The sequence below is a fragment of the Ammodytes marinus genome, assembly GCF_949987685.1.
Source record: "Ammodytes marinus genome assembly, chromosome: 16".
NCBI lineage: Eukaryota > Metazoa > Chordata > Actinopteri > Uranoscopiformes > Ammodytidae > Ammodytes > Ammodytes marinus.
Genome location: NC_137220.1, coordinates 21,464,039 through 21,482,178, shown reverse-complemented (window position 1 = coordinate 21,482,178; position 18,140 = coordinate 21,464,039). Strand labels below are relative to the sequence as shown.

General features: G+C 40.5%; 1 long non-coding RNA gene across 1 annotated transcript; it reads left to right on the top strand.

Moving 5' to 3' along the window:
• Positions 1-2,122: 2,122 nt before the first annotated feature.
• On the top strand, positions 2,123-14,544 carry LOC307262660. Its single transcript, XR_013845255.1, has 4 exons — positions 2,123-2,280; positions 4,650-4,810; positions 13,225-13,333; positions 14,184-14,544. It is a non-coding gene; the product is annotated as an uncharacterized lncRNA (long non-coding RNA).
• The last annotated feature ends 3,596 nt before the right edge of the window (positions 14,545-18,140 follow it).

The following is an 18,140-nucleotide window of genomic DNA, read 5'->3' as shown; positions in this document are numbered from 1 at the left end:
ATCGGCAAATAAACTTTTCCGAGATCCCTAAACTAATATATGATTACAAGAGAGAATGCTATACACCGCCGGCACCCGTCTCACTGCCGGTGCACGCGCAGAGCGACAGATGGGTAAATGTTTATGTGCCTACAATGGCGGAGCAGGTAAAAATCCTTCCCAATGTCTGTTTTGATGGTTTTTATCATGTTTTATCACACTTATGGATCTGAGATTATGCTAGATAACTGGCTGCTTGAAGACTGCAGTGCATTAATGTGATGAGGGAGAGGACTGCTAACTGCAGGAAGTTAGCTAAACTGACCATTCCGCTTACTGAACCTTTAAAGAAACCTTTTACAGTTGTGAGGGGCAGAGGCCGCAGCTCAGTGGAGACGTCTGGTGGACGTGTGTGAAATGGCACGTCCACAATGACTCCGCAAGACGCATTAAAAAAACAGTTGAAGTGATTAGCTGATATAACATAAACTGTATATAATGTGAGGACACATTGACATACTCAGACAGTGTGTAGAGGCCTGCTATTTATTTTTCTCCATGAGCTTATTAAGACCCAATATGTAAAAGTACTGAAGTGTTGCCCTGTTCGTTTTGACACAAACTGGGCCCGAACATCTGATGAAAGTGAGAAAATACCACACCAATGCGCTTTTAGAAAAAAAAATATATATATATTTAATGTGTGTTATGTATGTGATTTACAGCCTGTTATCTTACCTATGACTGGGTTCAATTAGCCCTCACAGGGGTCACACTGCTTGTTAAACCTCTCGTAAACGTGATTTTAATAACGTCCCTTTAAAGTGGAGTCAGCAATCCGCTACCAGTATGTAGTATGTGCACTGAATGAAAGGTCAGGTCAATACCAACACCAATAAAGAGAATAGGAAAAGGCTGTGTCAGGTTTTCACAGCCGACAGAGGTTGCCATCTGTATAGTAGAGGAATCATTACATTAAACAGAGTGAGGGGTGTTTACTGAGCTGTAAACAGAATGGGGGAAGATCATAATTTCTTCTTCCTTTAAAGGAAACCCTTTTAGAAAGTTAAATATCAACTCTTCTGTCAGTGACCGTGGCAGCACCCTGCCTGCTGCATGGACCCAGTTCTTCTTGTTGAGCAGCCAAGAGGTAACCTTTGCTCCCCTTCCTGTGTCCTACCGCCAGAACTCATGCCTCCGCCATTCAATCTATAGTCCCCTGTCATGATGTGCCGCACACATGCGCCACACATGCACATGCGCAGCAGCTCTTGTATGTGTGACCTACAAACTGACTTTGAAGCTTCCTCTGGTTGAATCACTTGCACATAGAGGCCTGAGTCGCCTGCAAAAATGTCCTTTCTTTCCAGAAATGGCCTAAAAAGCTAAAAACTTTGGTTCTCACAAAAATTGTTATACAGACAGACACACACACACACACACACACACACACACACACACACACGCACGCGCACACACACACACACACACACACACACACACACACACACACACTATGTTATGTTATATTATATTATATTATATTATATTATATTATATTATATTATATTATATTATATTATATTATATTATATTATATTATATTATATTATATTATATTATATTATATTATATTATATTATTATTATATACATTTATTTCCAAATCCTAGCTTGCTTGCTGCAAACAAGGTTCCTGTTGTTGCCTTTGTCTTACAAAGCAAAAATTAAAAAGAAAAAAAAGAAAAGAAAACTGGTTTGTCTGTGGTTTGTGTGTTTTGGGTGTTTGAACATGGAGGCCCGTATCGGGTTTTGAAGCCTGAGGGGTCTTATCTCTGTGCAATGTGAGTGAGAAACGAGAAGGAGACCATTTGACTGAAGGAAAAGATGGAGGGTTATATTTCACTGAGGCATCGACCTTGCCGCAGTAGCCCTATACACTACACGCTGCAGACATGCGTAGGCCCCACGTTACACACGTCCCTCTCTATAGCTCTGCTCAACCTGCATGGAATCCCAAGCAGTCATCTCCTTCCCTTTTTCCCTTCCCCCTCCTCTTTGTCTTTCAGCCCTTGGCAGTTCACATACCATGAACACACACATGCACACACACGCACACACATGCTCACACGGTATCTGAAAGCAGAGCTACACGCCCCCTTTTCTATGAGCTCACATTCGACACAGAGCAGTTGCAGCACACTGAAGACCCCCCCTTGGCATTTTCTGCTGATTTCTGCACGCACTCAGACACTTTTTGCAGCTGTCTAACTCAGGACCAAGACGTCCCATCTGCAGATAGGTAGGTATATGTATGGATGGCATTGTTTTAATTGATTCAGTCTCAGGCAGTGGGGTTTCTGCACTGGAAGCCACGTATCTTACCTAAAGTACATGGTGTTCTTTCTAGTTCCTGGGCACATGGGCTCACAGGGAGGTGTGGAATGAGCTTCCCAATGAAGGACATTTCTAGATGTTTCACAGAGGAGCCTTTTTCTGTTACTCAAAAGGCTTCTTCACTCACAGAACCTCATTGACTTGGAGACCATGTACTTTGATGAATAATCTAGTGCTTCATTTAATTAAATTACATTAAAAACAAACCATTTTAGACTTTGTATTGCCATTGGTTCATACTTTGTACCTTGATTATCTTGTTTTGTTGCCAGAGAGTTTATGTATGAGGAAAAAAACATTATTTCTGCAGGTTAAGGCGAGGAGGGGAGTTCTGTTTCCATGCAGGGAGGTAAATGGTTGACATATGATGCTAATGTTATTCAGGCACTTCACACTTTCAAATGTGGAATATGTATGGGCTGCTTGCACTAAATTCGGAAGAAGCAGAGGCCAGTTATTGTGGGTTGGGCTTGATAACACACAGCTGTTGAGCAGAGGTTTAAAATGTAAAATAAATCAACTTTAACTCTCTCTACCTCTTTAAAAAGAGGTAGAGAGAGAGAGGGGGAAGTGTGTGGGGGGGGGGCTTCTGTTTGTCCCTTTCGCCATGACTACAACTATTCAGCTTTATATATTTTTGGGAGCAGCCTGAGGTTGTGAGGCACACACACGAGCGATTTCGCTCAGGACTACATATCCCATAATTCATAGGGTCCTATTAACTGACCGGTTGAGCGGCGGGGCCCAGCCAACTAAAGAACTGAGACACGCTTGGAGAGTTTTTTAGATCTAGATTTAAGTCATTGAAGTAATGATGCATGTGTTTGAACGAGGCCAGAAGATAAATGCTGCCAATATTAAGAGGAGAGTTGTAGAGTCACAATGAAAACTGTGCAGAGGAGTTTGGCCTGACCGAGTGTGTGCGGTGTGCGTTGATTGAGAAACAGCAACGGCGTCTTGCGCAACGCCTGGCGCACTGATTATACAATTGTCGGTAATGTGCCTCAGTAAAAGCGGATGATAACCTAAATCATCCATGTAACCCCGCTGACAGCGACCTATTAAGACTTAAATTAATTCCACAAAGTATTTATTTATTTATATATATATATAAATGATTAATATCTTAAACATTTTTTTTACAAAGTGTCTAAGTCATTGTGATTTTTCACAATACTTGTAATGGTAGACATTACACTTGGGCAGATATCTCTCAACATCAAAAGAAAACTCGATTATATTAATTGACATTGCTGCCTGTCTGTCCAAACTAAAGCTGAAACAATTAGTTGATTGACAAAACATTTGCATTATTTAATACGAATAGTATTGAGAAAGAGTTCGCAAAGTTATAAAAAGAGAAGATAATTAGTTGTAGGCTGTAGACCAAACTTTTTTTTTCGTCTTGGAAGTTTTAAAGTTCGATCAAGTTCTGAGTGTGACCTTAGAAGAACTTGAGTTTGTTCAAGGACACATGGCTCAATGGCCTCTGCTACCATGAATCAAATATCCACAATGTAAAAATAAAATCTATATATTATATTTATAACTGCATTGATCACTGATTTATAAAATACGCTGTGAAAGACAAATATCCCTTTTACTTAGTTTGGGCCCAAAACCTCTGGCTTCGTACCTTTCCCTGACCTCTGAAAAATGGCTGCCATGTGCCCTGATGAAGACTGCAGCAGTAGCAAGATGCTGTCGGCTCATGCACAAAGCTGCCACTAGGTGGCACACCTCATTCGCCTGTTACACTATGTTGGAGGAGCGGCTGTCTTTCTGATCATGTTCCAAGCACACCAGTAACTTCACCCCATCAAATAGTGCATGAGGCTTTTGAAATGTATGAGCGTGTTCAGTTCAATTCCCTACTACACTTGACACATTTAGTGTTTGGTGAGCCTTAGTCCATGTGCTGGTTTGAGCTTTCCAGTTGAGTAGGAAGCTTACTTGATGTAAGGTAGCAGTAGTAGTGGACATATCAGGCCAAGTTATGAGGTGACATCAAGGAACCTCAACTCACTCTCAATTCCCCTCCTATGCCCCTGTTTCCCAATGCTTCACCTTTGTACTTTAGTCTGGGTCACTGCACCTCAGCCCCTGCCCCCCTCCCCTCCTCAACCCCCCGCCCCTGACCGTTGTGTACACACATGTGCTGCTCACTCACATGTTTATCTCCTCCCACCTCCTCACTGTGGACCCTCCCCTTTCACTAACTCCCTCTCAACTCCACTGTCTCTCTGTCTCTCTCTGTGGCTCTGGGATCCATAGGCGTTCAGAGGACAGGAACCGGACAGGACTATCACCAGCACCACCAGCCACCCACCACACAGCAGCACCACAGACATGTCGGACTCAGAGACCGCCGCCGCCCCCGCAGAGGCCCCCGTCCCCGCTGCCTGCGCCAGCATCAAGGCTGACCTGGACAAATGGTAGGTGATGGTGTGAATATGAGAGGGAGATCAAAGTGTAAATGTGTTCCTTCAAAGAACTTCAGAGGAGAACGGTTCTTCATCAAGAGCTTCCTCTCCGCTCAACCAAACTTTGAGCGCAGAGAAAGCTCTTGCAATTGTTGGTCCACCTCTGAATGGTTGTACACATTTTTTTCTTCTGGCTACAAAGCATTGCCTTCAAACGAACTGTCTGACAGCATCACGTCAAAGCTTGGAGCAAAATATTGCCCAACAATTCTGAGACGATTTTAACCTTTAAACGGGTTTGAAATGGCGACCGAATTAGCAGCATCCCTAAGATGCGGCGCCATGCTAAAATGGAGTCTCTTCGGAGGAGGCTGTGTAAGCGCCGCAGACCACCAAGAGAAAACGATGTGTTGCATGTTGAAATGTAACTGGATTGGACATCCCAGCTTGGCGCAGGGGGGGTAAAGGTTATAAAAACTTGGGGTGCCGAAATGTAAGGGAGAGTGATTTGGGGATTAATGATGTGTGGCAGCGCGGCGATGTTTGATGCTCATCCGCTCGCATGGATGGAGGCTGGGAATCTGCTTGCGTCACTAGCCTCCCTTTCCCCACAATACCTTGCGTTAGCTAGTTCCGTTTGTCCTTTGCCATGCACCGTGTCAACAGCCAAGGACAACCGGCTCAGTGATATTTTAGAGGGATTGTTGCATTAATTTGTTTCTATCATCACGGGTTTAATGCTAAGACATGCAATGACAATGATTTATAAAGGGGAATAAAACTTAAGAATTTGGAAAATGTTCTTACAAAGCCCCACATGCAAAACCACAACAACAGATGCTGTTTTGAGTGCTCCTCAAAGAGAAGTGCAGTGACGTAACACTTTGGTGCACATCTTTCCTGCATTCAGCACATAAACTCTCCGAACCTCTTTTGGGAGCTGTCCATTTTGACAGTTTTTTTTAGGGGTTGGGGGGATGGTCCCTAAACTGGGACTTTAAGCTCTGGTCAAATGGATTATCTTGTGCAATTAACATATTTTTACATTTCTGTAACACTTGGTAATATAAGTATCATTTGTTATTGTTGTTTTGCCCTATTTTGTCATTTAATAAAGTGAATGTGTGCAGAGTAAACACATTTTGTGATCAGGTTGCCAAGTCTGTTCCAGCAGGACTGTCGGGCCTTGATAAGGTAGCAATGGATGTGTGAGGCCGTAAGATAAGGCCCTAGGTTTAGGTGGAGGAGGGCAGGGCAAGGCGTGGATGGTTGCCTAACCAAGTGTGAATGTTTAACAAGGGTCTACTCTGTCCCCCCTTAACTTAAAAAAAATGAAGTGTCTGAGGACAATTTGAGATCTATCTTAATTTATATGTTTGATAGTGTGATATGATGTATAATTTCCATGTTTATTTCATCAACAAAATGGTCCACTATTGATACATAACTTGTGTTAAAGCTGGAGACATTGTTCTTCACTTTTTATTCATGAGAGGCACAGACTGGTTTTACTGCAACTTGTCAAAGTCCAATTAGGCCTATCCCGGGAACTTTGGCCAAGGTTGGACACTATGTGTTTTAAAGCACAGAACAATAGGTTTATGGTGATAAGGTGTTCTAACACACATACTACATATCATGTTTCAGGTGATAACTGTATGTGAGCCATGATATGCAGAAGGCGCTCACATGACCCTGAGAGATGGAAAGTAGGCTAACGCTAGCAGATGGAGACTTAAGCTGCCAGTGATAACCGGAGAGCCACAGCGGCCCATTAATCTATACATTTTGATACTTTAACCGGCTTGCTCTGGATGTTTATTTGCAGATATATACACCAAACAAATTAGAGTTAAAGTAGAGCTAAAATATGGTGAATATTGGTCACAACTCCAAAGGATGCTAACGTCGCAATTTCAAAAAAGTGACGTGGCCGAGAAAATGTAGCGCTTTTGGACCAGCCATGGAGAGTTCTGTAAAAAAGAGATCAGAATTGCTGCAGCAGTGTCACTGACCTTTGCTTAGGGCACTGCCATCTTTGGAGCCATTTTAAATTTGTTGAAATATGCCAGCTTTCGGTCAAGGTAACTATTTGAAATGGATTAAGACTGAAGGTCGACATGGTGGTCCCTAATGAAACTTAGCTGTGTACAATATTTCTAAACCAGATTTTATAATAATTTACATTCTATTATTAGGTCTGCTGAAGGGAAGGTGTGTTCAAATTTCCATTACTCAGCCCACCCTTGGAACCCTGCCCCACTCTGCATGGGGCCCCTCGCATGACAAATGGTTCCACGTAGCACCACGTGCTGCCATGGGCCCTTTACCAAGACATTTGTAGATGCAATATGGCTGACTATGTGTAATGGATAACCACAACCCCTATGTATTTATAGACGCCAGCTTTTAGAAGTCATGAATAGAGGTGTGTACGAGCGAGACTGTATGTTAAGGATACCATGACATGTTCCCTGCCATAGATCACCTTACTGCTCCATCTGACACTTGCTTCTTTTAACCAGGCGGCCATCTTGGATATCGGCCATTCATGTTTTGTTGATAAAATAATTCTATTGTAGTTCGGTCTCCATCAGATATATTGATATCTCCATAGTTTCAGGACAACCTTTTTAATGGGATCTAGTTGGAGAATTAATTGTTAATATACTTTCCTTTTTAAATGGTAGCAGTAGATATTATGACCTTTGTCAAGGTCACACAGGCAAAGTCAGACAGTCGAAGAATGGGCAAAAGGCTATAGGCATAATGTACGCAATGTATTGCAATACAGTATTTAAACCTTTTAACATTTACATCAGTTTGATTTGTTCAACTATTTTATAGTTTTGGTTCCTTTGGCAGTGCTGCACCTTCCAGAGCTGGAATAAAGCAATAGCTTTGATGCTCAAATTGTAGTAACAGCACATACAATTCTTCCATTTATTTTTGAAGTACTACAGGACCAATTGTGTTTTTCTCTTTAACCCTCTGAGACCCACTGTTGTAAATTTGCAACATCTATTGGAAGCTGTTTTGTAGTCATTTTCCAGGACTAAATGTACACAAATACTACATATTCCAGCACTCCAGACTATACAATGTATCAAATCACCAATTTCGGCGGGAAAATATTAATATTGTAAGAACAGCAACATTTCAAATTCAAACAACATGGATGACTCCCACTGAGCTCCCAGCTCTCTCTGTTGGATCAATTTTAACAATTTTCCAAGTAAGTACTTGGCCTTTAATATTTTTTTCCTGTATTGTAAAGTTGTTCTGTAACATATTACTTCAATAACCAAACTAAAAAAGTTAAATTTACATGATTTTCAGTGATTTCTTTTAATGTTGCAAAAACGCAACACTGGGCTTCAATGGGAGTAATTTTTCCAAACAAAAGGCCCAATCACTTATCATGAGTAAATTGTGTATTATTTGTGTTTTAAGCTAAAGTTCACTAAAGTTAAAGGTTTAAAGTCATTTAGTTTTATATAAAACTAAATAACCTTAAACTTTAGCCTAAAACTATAACACAAATACAAAACTTTTGTTTTGAAAAATTACTCCCATTGAATCCCAGTGTTGCTTTATAGTATAATAATTTACAGTATATACATGTGTGAGATCTGCAAAAGATAAAAAGGGTAACCCTAATCCTAACCCCTAAACCCTAACCCTACCCCTAACCCTCTAACCCTAACCCCAACCCCAACCCTAACCCCTAACCCTAACCCTAACCCAACCCCAACCCCTAACCCCTAACCCTAACCCTAACCCTACCCCTACCCCTAACCCTAACCCTAAACCCAACCCTACCCCTAACCCTCTAACCCTAACCCACATTCCAACAAAGGAACCTTTTAACCCAAACCCTAACCCCACCCTAACCCTAACCCTAACCCTAACCCCTCTAACCCTAACCCTAACCCCAACCCCAACCCCAACCCTAACCCTAACCCAACCCAACCCTAACCCTAACCCTAACCCATAAGGACCCACGGTGACATCCAGGTCACACACACTTTGAATGTCCCAAAATTACGTATACGTCACATCGGGCCGTGAGCCTCAAAATAGTCAAACAAATTTGGAGTGATGTATTTGTCACAATAACAAAAATGGTAATAAGCTAATCAATTAATTTTAGTGTTTCATTTATTTTGAATTAATATATGTTCTTTTGCTAAATTCAAAGTACATTTGAACAAATCTAAACAAAAATTAATGACAACACATTGTAATATTAGGGTTAAAAAAAAAAATTTTGGATAATATTTTGGATAAAAAAAAATTAAAATTTCCAAAAAAAATTAAAATAAATGAGAAAACATCAGAAATGTGTTCTATGTGGTCTACTTAGTCTGTGTTCCATCCCTCATATTTTCCTATAAGTAGAACTGGGTGCGGGTTCTTATGGGCTAAATTTGTAACCACTAAGACCCGTTGTTGCAATTTTACAACGTTTTCACAAAATCCTCAGGAATTATAATTTTTTTTTTTTTAATATATTTTCCTGATCAGAGGCTTGCTAAAACAATTTTAAAAAGGAGAAAAAAATCCTACATCAACAAAATCAATGCTTGGGTTTCACAGGGTTAATCAGACAACAGTGATTGTTTTTGTGTCACTAATTGAGTCTCGCTTTATGTGTATTATTAATATTATCAGCATTGGTCAAGTATATTAAGTATCATAGTGTTTAGTAGAGAGGGATGGAGTATTTGGCAGTGTCTGTTTTGTGGACACTTGTTTGCAGGACTAAGATAATCAATGTACACAAATGGATCTTCAAAGCCTATGCTGAAATACTGTGCGGTATGGGACTTTTGAGATGTTAGTTTTTTGTTAATGTTTACCATGTATAGTATTTTGCCAACTCCTATAGCTAACATGTTGGTTAGTGGTGAGCCGATGAACTTTGGCCGTTTCTGGCTGTTTCAAAAGAGTTGAACATATGCACACAGACCACCCCCTGCCTTCGACACACACACACACACACACACACACACACACACACACACACACACACACACACACACACACACACACACACACACACACACACACACTAAAACACTGTCTCACTGATTGCCAGCAGTTGTATGTGAATTCTTGCCGGTGGAAATCATGCTGGCTTGCATTCTGGAACTGGGTGACTCGGCAGAAGTCAGAAATCCGAGTGCTGTGCTGTACAGTAGTTGTAGAAAACCGGGAACCTCACTTTTTGTACAACATGCAATAAAATAAAAAAGTGCTTATTGTAAACTATTGTGATACTTCTATATTGTCATACAAAATAACATGTTTGTGAACCTGGAACCAGTTGGGCCTACAACTTGGGAAGCTAGTTTTCTTATTGTGAAGTAGACAATGTTCTCTTTGTATCTTTTTTTTAAGCAGTCCAATCTGGTTTAGGTCACAGCAACCAGTGATGGTGGCTGACAAACCAAAATGTTTGGGGAAACACTGCCCTGGAGTCTGCATGGACACTTTGATTGATTCTTGTGTGTTCTCCACTAGATGAGGAAACGGCACACTCCGCCTTAATCACTGACACGATCCCTTGACTTAAAAGTTTGATCTCCACATCATCACTTGCTGCTGCACCTGCTTGATGATCCATTATGCATGTTTGTCCCAGAGGAACCACTACGGCTTGCTCAGTCTAAATAATTCAGCTTTCATCTCCTGATTGTGTCTCAAGTGGAATGAATTCACTGCTTCGCCACGCACCAAAATTCTGGTTTTGGAACACAGATTTTCAGAAAAGTGGGAAACATTTATTTTTCTCCTACTTTGGGAGTCTCTATTCACTCTTGGGACCCAGGTTAGTGTTGAGAAAAAACATGAACAAGTGCATTTTGTATAATAGGTGACCATTTTTAATGTGATGAGTATGTATTGAGTTTTGATTAGACAAAATTAAATGTGCCACTAGCCGCCATGACCTGGCTCTGAGTCCTGCCTTCTCTCTGGAGATTGCGTGATGGCTGCGGCGGGGGTGATGTCATCAGCTCCTCTCCCCTCTCCTCTTGCCCATGCATGTGACCACACTGCTCTGATGCTTTGTGTAATCCCCCCATCCACCCCACCCTGTGTGTGCAATTTAGATACAAATAAGCATATTCCTCTGGGCTATGCATTTTTTTAAATGTTGACTTAAATGAGAGAGAACCTGTTAGTCAATTAATTTGGGTTTATGATATTAAATTATAAATTAAGACATTTTGAACTGATGGCATTATGCTTAAATGGAACTTGTGGAGAGCTCACATTTGCAGCATAGAGTGTCACATCTTCTGTCTTTCTAACTGGTTTAGATGACATGGCACCAATAGATTGTGTCATTGAGATTCCTCTTCCATCCACCTCAGTTCAGTCAGCTGCTCTTGGCATTGAGCACCATGGGTGTGTGTGTGTGTGTGTGTGTGTGTGTGTGTGTGTGTGTGTGTGTGTGTGTGTGTGCGTGCGTGCGTGCGCGCACACCAAATGGGGCTGTGGCAGGATTATCTGACAACAAACCCTCAGGGTTAGACTCTGCTGCACCGATGTTGGGTCATCAGTACACTGCGTCAAATATATAAGCACTCATTGACTCATTGCAAACTCAGTGGCTTCCCTTTCCTCACGCACACACTTTGGCTCCATCCATCCTGGCAAAGAAAATCACTGATAGATAATCTGCAGCAGCCAGCTGTGTGTTGCATCACTAAAGGCACCTGGCCACAATAAAAAAAAGAGAAAGATGCGGAGATGGCCCCTGTGAAGTTAAGCTAGTAAATGGAAATGATTGTGATGGTGTTTGTTTCCTGGCTTTTCAGACTTGCAGAAGGGACTTTATTCAACCTTTTTCTGATCCCTCAATTCTGAAGATGTAACCAATTGTTGTTAATGTTGGCAATGGCTGCTGCCAGTTCACTTTATCGTGGCCTAAAGGCTGAAACCTGTCGCTACTTTTCTTTTTTGTTTGTGCTGAATAAACTAATTATACAACACATGATAATTGTTTAGCATTGGAGGTGCTGGTAGGTTGATTTGTTACCCAGCCGGGCTAACGGTTTCCCAAAATATTAAGCTTTTCTTTAAAGATGTAATCTTGAAAGGGACATTTGTAAGGATTCATCAATCGTGCAATGTGCAAAATGTTGTTTAAAGCCTTAAGTTATGTCACTTGAGCCAGCGGGCATGTGGAATTACAAAGAAGTGAGCTTAAAATCAAACACGATAATTCTCTATTTATTTACATGCATCCATTGTTTCCTGTAAATCCCCTTTTGAATAGGTTTGTCATCTGAATCCTGCACAGCATTGGTGGACTAAAAGAGAAAGAGTAGTAATGAGCGAATATTCAAACATTGTGTGGATATATTGGTCATCCCTAGAAAGATTCTTCAAAGTAAAATGGAGTTAGAATGGAGGGATGGATTTGTAGGAGATGAGCATTGCTGCCGAGTGATTGGAGGGTTAGGGTAGAACCTCATGATGACATCATGAGGTGATGGGAGGAGCCTAAGGATGGGTTTACATTCATGTATCATGAAACCCCTCCTACTGTGGGCTCGATCTTTTTCCTCTGTCGCTTGTAATTTCTGCATTATCACGTTCCCTCCCTCCCTGCCTGCCTCCCTCCCTCCCTAGTGTCCTATCAAACAGATGGAGGCATTCACATGGCTTTCTGTATCCTCTTTCTGCCCCCTATTTCTCTGTCGCTTTCACCCCCTCCCTCCCTCCCTCCCTTTTGCTCCATCACCCTAATGCACTGTGGCAGTGTCGGCTGCTGTGTTTGCTCCTGTATGGGAGCCTGAGATAATCTTTTAGTCTGCATTTTCACTTTCATTCCTTTTTTGTCTCATCCTTAACTCCTTTATTTCTTGTTTTTCTTCTGGCTTTGTGAGCCATTGCATTTTCAGATTTGATAGATTATACATATTTCGGGGGGGAAAGCTCAATAAAACATTCTAATTAACTGTTTATGTTGATCTTGCATCGAGGGACAAGACTAAGCAGTCTGACAACATGAGTCCCTTTCCATGTCTTTTTTATTAACTTGATGGAGTGATTTTCACTTATTCCCTCATTCATTTCTCCTCTATCCTTGACCAATAAAGAGACACAGGAATGGGACTGCGATGATGTTACCGTTGCTTGTGTTTTGTCGTCTCTGCCTTTTTAAGAATCTGTTGGCACATGAAACAACTGTCTGTTTTGTCAACAGAATGATTTGGACTGGGGAGTTAGTTGAGTCGGTCCACTACTGCTGACAAAAGCTGCAGACTAAAGCTGACGTTCCTCTTTTTTCTTTCCAACTCACTTGCCATCTGTCTGACAAGGTGACCTTGAAAGGCAACGGAAATGTGTGAAACAAAATGCACGTTATTCTTTATATATAATTGTAATTTTGTCTTTCTTTTTTTCCCCAGTGTGGCAGAGAAAGGAGCCGAGGGCTGCAAGGATCTGATTGAGGCCTTTGCTGCTTGTGTGAAGAGCGCAACTGAGGGGTCATGAGGAGTCGACCTCCCAACCTCAAATGTAAGGATGATGCACAATTTGCTGATTCATTTTATGTTCAAATAAAGTAGTTCCCATTGAGGGTGTTCATAGAAAAGTCTGGGAGTCATCCACATGGGCACTGTTTCTGGAAAGTAAAGTAAATTATTATTTTTTTATTTCCTTTTTTAATGATTTCAGTCCCAAAAAGAAGTGTAAGAATACATGGCTTTGTTTTTTAATAAAGCTACTTCTTAAATAAGCCAGAGGTCATCTAATGGCAACCTATGATATCTTGTAAACAGTACAGTAGCTCACAAAAAGATGAACATGTTGAGCTGTGATGCAACATTTAACTAGATTGACAACTGCAACAAGAACTAGCTACAGCCAGGCTTGCAGATCCGAGCTGTAGGCCTACGTGGATGCAACTGGGCATTTGCACCTAGTATTAACTAATGATCTGTATCTTAAATGCATGGTAAATGCCAGTTGTAAACGCACGCATAAAGCACTGCGATCTTAGTGCGATCCATCCGTCATCCACACCACATCTGGAGGTGATCTGATCACAATGCAGGCTAAATAGAGGAGGAGAATTCTTATTAGTACCAAGTGCACCTGTTGCACCAACTTCTTATATTCATTATCGATTCAACATTTTGTTTAATGTAATGTTAGAACATTTTGAAAAAATACCACCATTTGTAGCATCCATCTTTTTCACAATGTCTTGCTCATTATTGATTAATTGATGATCAAAATTGTTGCTTAATATTGTTGTCTTTCTCCTAACTGTTTAATGGACCATACGATTTCAGTTCAGCTTTATTCAAGACGCAGACCACACGTTAATACCTGGTTTATCTCATCTGTCTCTCCTCTCCTCCAGGTCCACTGCACTGAGTCCTCCCAAGTTCCCAGCATTCCCTTCTGCACCACAGCACTGGACTGAATGATGACAATGATGATGATGATGATAATTAGGTTCATGACGTGACAAACATTGTATTGTTTCGGGCTGAATATGGGATCTGGTGGCAGTAACCACAGTGTCCTCCCCCTGTCCTCCCCCCCTGTTCTGGGGTTATCTGGTGTCCCTCAGTCTTACCCTCCATTCCCCTTCTCCCTCTACAGCTGACGTACAGCACATCGACTTGTAGACAATTCCAGAGAGCTGATGGGCTGTATTGTAAAATTGTCAACTTGAGATGTGTACTTATAAATGGAAATAAAAGTATAAAATAATTCCTATAAAATGAATTGTGATCTGTTGTGTCTTTTTTGTTTTGTTTTAAGGGGAGGAGTTAAGTTGGTCATGCCTTGTATGCATGGACCATATTGATGTGGGGCACCCCCGGCGTGTATAGAATTCATCTATCAATAAAAAGGTTAAAACACCTAAAAGAAAATATATCTCTTAACCTTGAACACATGTGAACGTGAAGGTGCTAAAGTGTGACCATCTTTAGTCAAGATTGAGAAGACTGTCTTTGAGGGAATGTACAACCAAGAGGTAGGGTAAATAAAGGTAATCACTAGGCTGCAATATAACTGCTTGGCTGAAATGCAGATATGTGTTGTCATCCAAATATCAGAATGACTGAAAACCAAGTAGCCTAGGCCTGAAGTAACACTTTTATACTTTTGCTAATGTCTTTAAGCTTTTGTCAATAATTATTTTTTCTTACCATTTCCCTTTTTAATGCTTATGAGGAGATATCCATATCCATGTAGTGTATCCAGAAATGTGTTTGGTCCAGGGTTTTTGTGTTTTGAAGCTATAGCTAAGCTACATACTATTTGCTCAAGACAGTGAGTCACTCTATTCAGCTAGCTACCCAAAGCTAACCAAGTGGCATAAAACCAAACCAGCCAGAAATGTAATGTCAATCAACCATAAAGTATAGCCTACTATACCGCATACTGCAGTAATTATCTCTGAACAGACCATAGGCTGCATTTTAGCCAACAAGCTAATGCTTTCAAAGTTAGCTAGCTACCCAGCGGTGACCTTCTTCGAAACCTTCATCCAGGAAAATCATGGAAATAACTATTGATGTTTAATGCACTCGGCTTAATATTTTGTAGATATGTAAATTAATCTCATAATATTGAACTAAACTCTATGTGGTTTAAGAGAGCTAACTTTGTTAGAAAAGTAAACTATATTGGTGTAATTTGTATCAGGTCCCCTGAAAGTTGCAACTTCATGTTTTGTTTCTCTACTGTGACTTTTGAATCGATATTGATACCATTTAAATATAGTTTAAACCCTTTTATTATGTTCTGAAAAATTAATTATATAAGTTTTCCGAGATTGAGTTACTCAATGCCAGAAAACTAACACTTTTGAATAAAAATTATACAGTTAAGTTTTGTGTCACATCTTGACTGAAAGAAATTAGTAGCCTACATTATACATCAGTCACTTGTTATGGAATAGAAGAAAATTCCCAAGTGTGTACATTTTGAAGGTTATTCACATAAATACTGCCTGAAGAAACCAAGTAAGGGTCAATGCTCTGTCCAAACACACTTAAACATACACTCACAAGCAGAAATGAATACTGTCAGCTGTCCTCATCCAGCCCCAAAGGTTAAACGCAAACTTCTTTTGGCAACCCACTGGCACATTCCCAGATTAGCCTGACCTCTGCCGTCAGTAAGAGCCATGCAGAGGTGTAGTAGGCTACATCTAATGCCACTATGTGCATTTTGGAACACTTAAAAGCCATAAATAGACTGTAATACAGTAATGAACAAAAGTCTTAGCTCAACTCCCATCTCTTCTCGTAAAAAATATTCAGGCCTGCACTGTTCTTTTGGTGAAGGCTAACCATAGTCTCGTCCACTTGTTTCGAGTATGTTGATGAATAACTCATCTGACCTGCACATCTTGATAGACCAGTGCCCATAGTTTTTGCACACTGACATTTTACACTTTACAAATCTCAGTAATGCACAAGCATCAAATGTTAGCTGTAAACCACATCCTATTTATTGACATCTTTCCCATAGATCTAAATGCAAAAACACAAGCCAGTTGAACAGTCATTGTGACCTACGGTAAGCACCATGCCCCAAGGACAAAACCCTCTTTTAAAGTCACTTAGATCTTTTCCTCTTGCCATATTAATTCAAAATCAGAATCAGCTGAGCCTTCTTTGCACTTGTATCCATGCCACAGACCATTGATGTCATGTGAATGATTAAATATACAGTGCAGTGCACCTGTGTGGATGCATCTGTATCCATTATGTTTCTTCACTCATTCAGTTTTTTCCTTTAATACTGTATGTCAGCCGTCTGTACCTCCATTTAAAAAGTAGTTATATTTTAGGTACGATTTCTCAGACAACACAAGAGGGAGCTCTTCCTACTACCACACGCTATGTATAAGGTCCTGTCAAATGATGCAGGTGTAATGACCTGCTCTGCACGTGAATGTGACTAGTGTGGTTTCCAAGGTACGTTCATGTTATGTAATTCTGTACATGTGTGTACACTGTAAAGCACATGTGACCTATATGTAAACAGGCGTGCTATGTTTCCAGTAATGTTCCCTATCTATGTATCAACATATGAAAGAGCAAACCATGTCCCACATCCAAACACATGCAAACAGACACACACATACTACACTGCCTGTGAGGACAGCACAATACCCTTTTACCAAAGACAGGCTGTAATCTTCTGCCTTATCTTTGCAAGGGGCTCTGTTAAACACAAGAATTGGTTATGTCAGTCATTCATTTGCACACATGCACACACTTTGTACAGCCCTGTGCATGGCTGCACTTGTTGCAGTTACATGAATACAGTGGCAAACTGCACCGCTCTGCGTTTGACATCAGATATGTTATGTCCAACCACCTCAGTGGGGCGTCAAGTGAAATGCCTAAGGGGAGATATATCTGAGGGGGGAGGAGATGCAGTATTTCTGCCTGACTGCAGAGAGGGTACGAAAGGGCAAAGGTTAGGGGTGAGGCCAGGTACCGCAGTGGGTGTCTGTCTGTGCTTGTTGGAATGTGTGTAAAAGACAGTAGTTGATTGGAAGTAACCAGGCACAATTTATCGACCATCAAGCAATTTTCCAACCAATTGTTTAGAACTAGCCACAAGCCACTAGTGTCACAAACTAGCACACTATTCATACAGTATGATACATACATAGTGCTTATTAGAATCAACCTTTCTTTTGTTTGCCTATTCAGCTCTTGTGTGGGTCATATCAGTCACATTCCCTAGGAGTGGAGGTATATTATAAGAGGTTGCCCTTCAGCAAAATAAATGGTACCCTAACCCCTGAAACACACATTCTACCTCAACTGCACGTCTGCGTTTTTTCACCCGACCGTGTAAACACACCACATAGATAGATAGATAGATAGATAGATAGATAGATAGATAGATAGATAGATAGATAGATAGATAGATAGATAGATAGATAGATAGATAGATAGATAGATAGATAGATAGATAGATAGATAGATAGATAGATAGATAGATAGATAGATAGATAGATAGATAGATAGATAGATAGATAGATAGATAGATAGATAGATAGATAGATAGATAGATAGATAGATAGTATCATACTAACATGCATAGCTGAAATAAATCAAACATCTGTGATAAGTACTACAAAAGCAAATCGGAATAGCAGGCAAGAGGAATAATTGTGTAATACTTGTTAAGACTAAATACATATAACAAATGTAGCAAGCAATAAAAATGTGTCATATATCTATATGTGTGTGTGTGTATATATATACACTGTACAGTATATATGTACTGTATATACAAAATATATATATACAGTAGCCTACAGTGTGTGTGTGTGTGT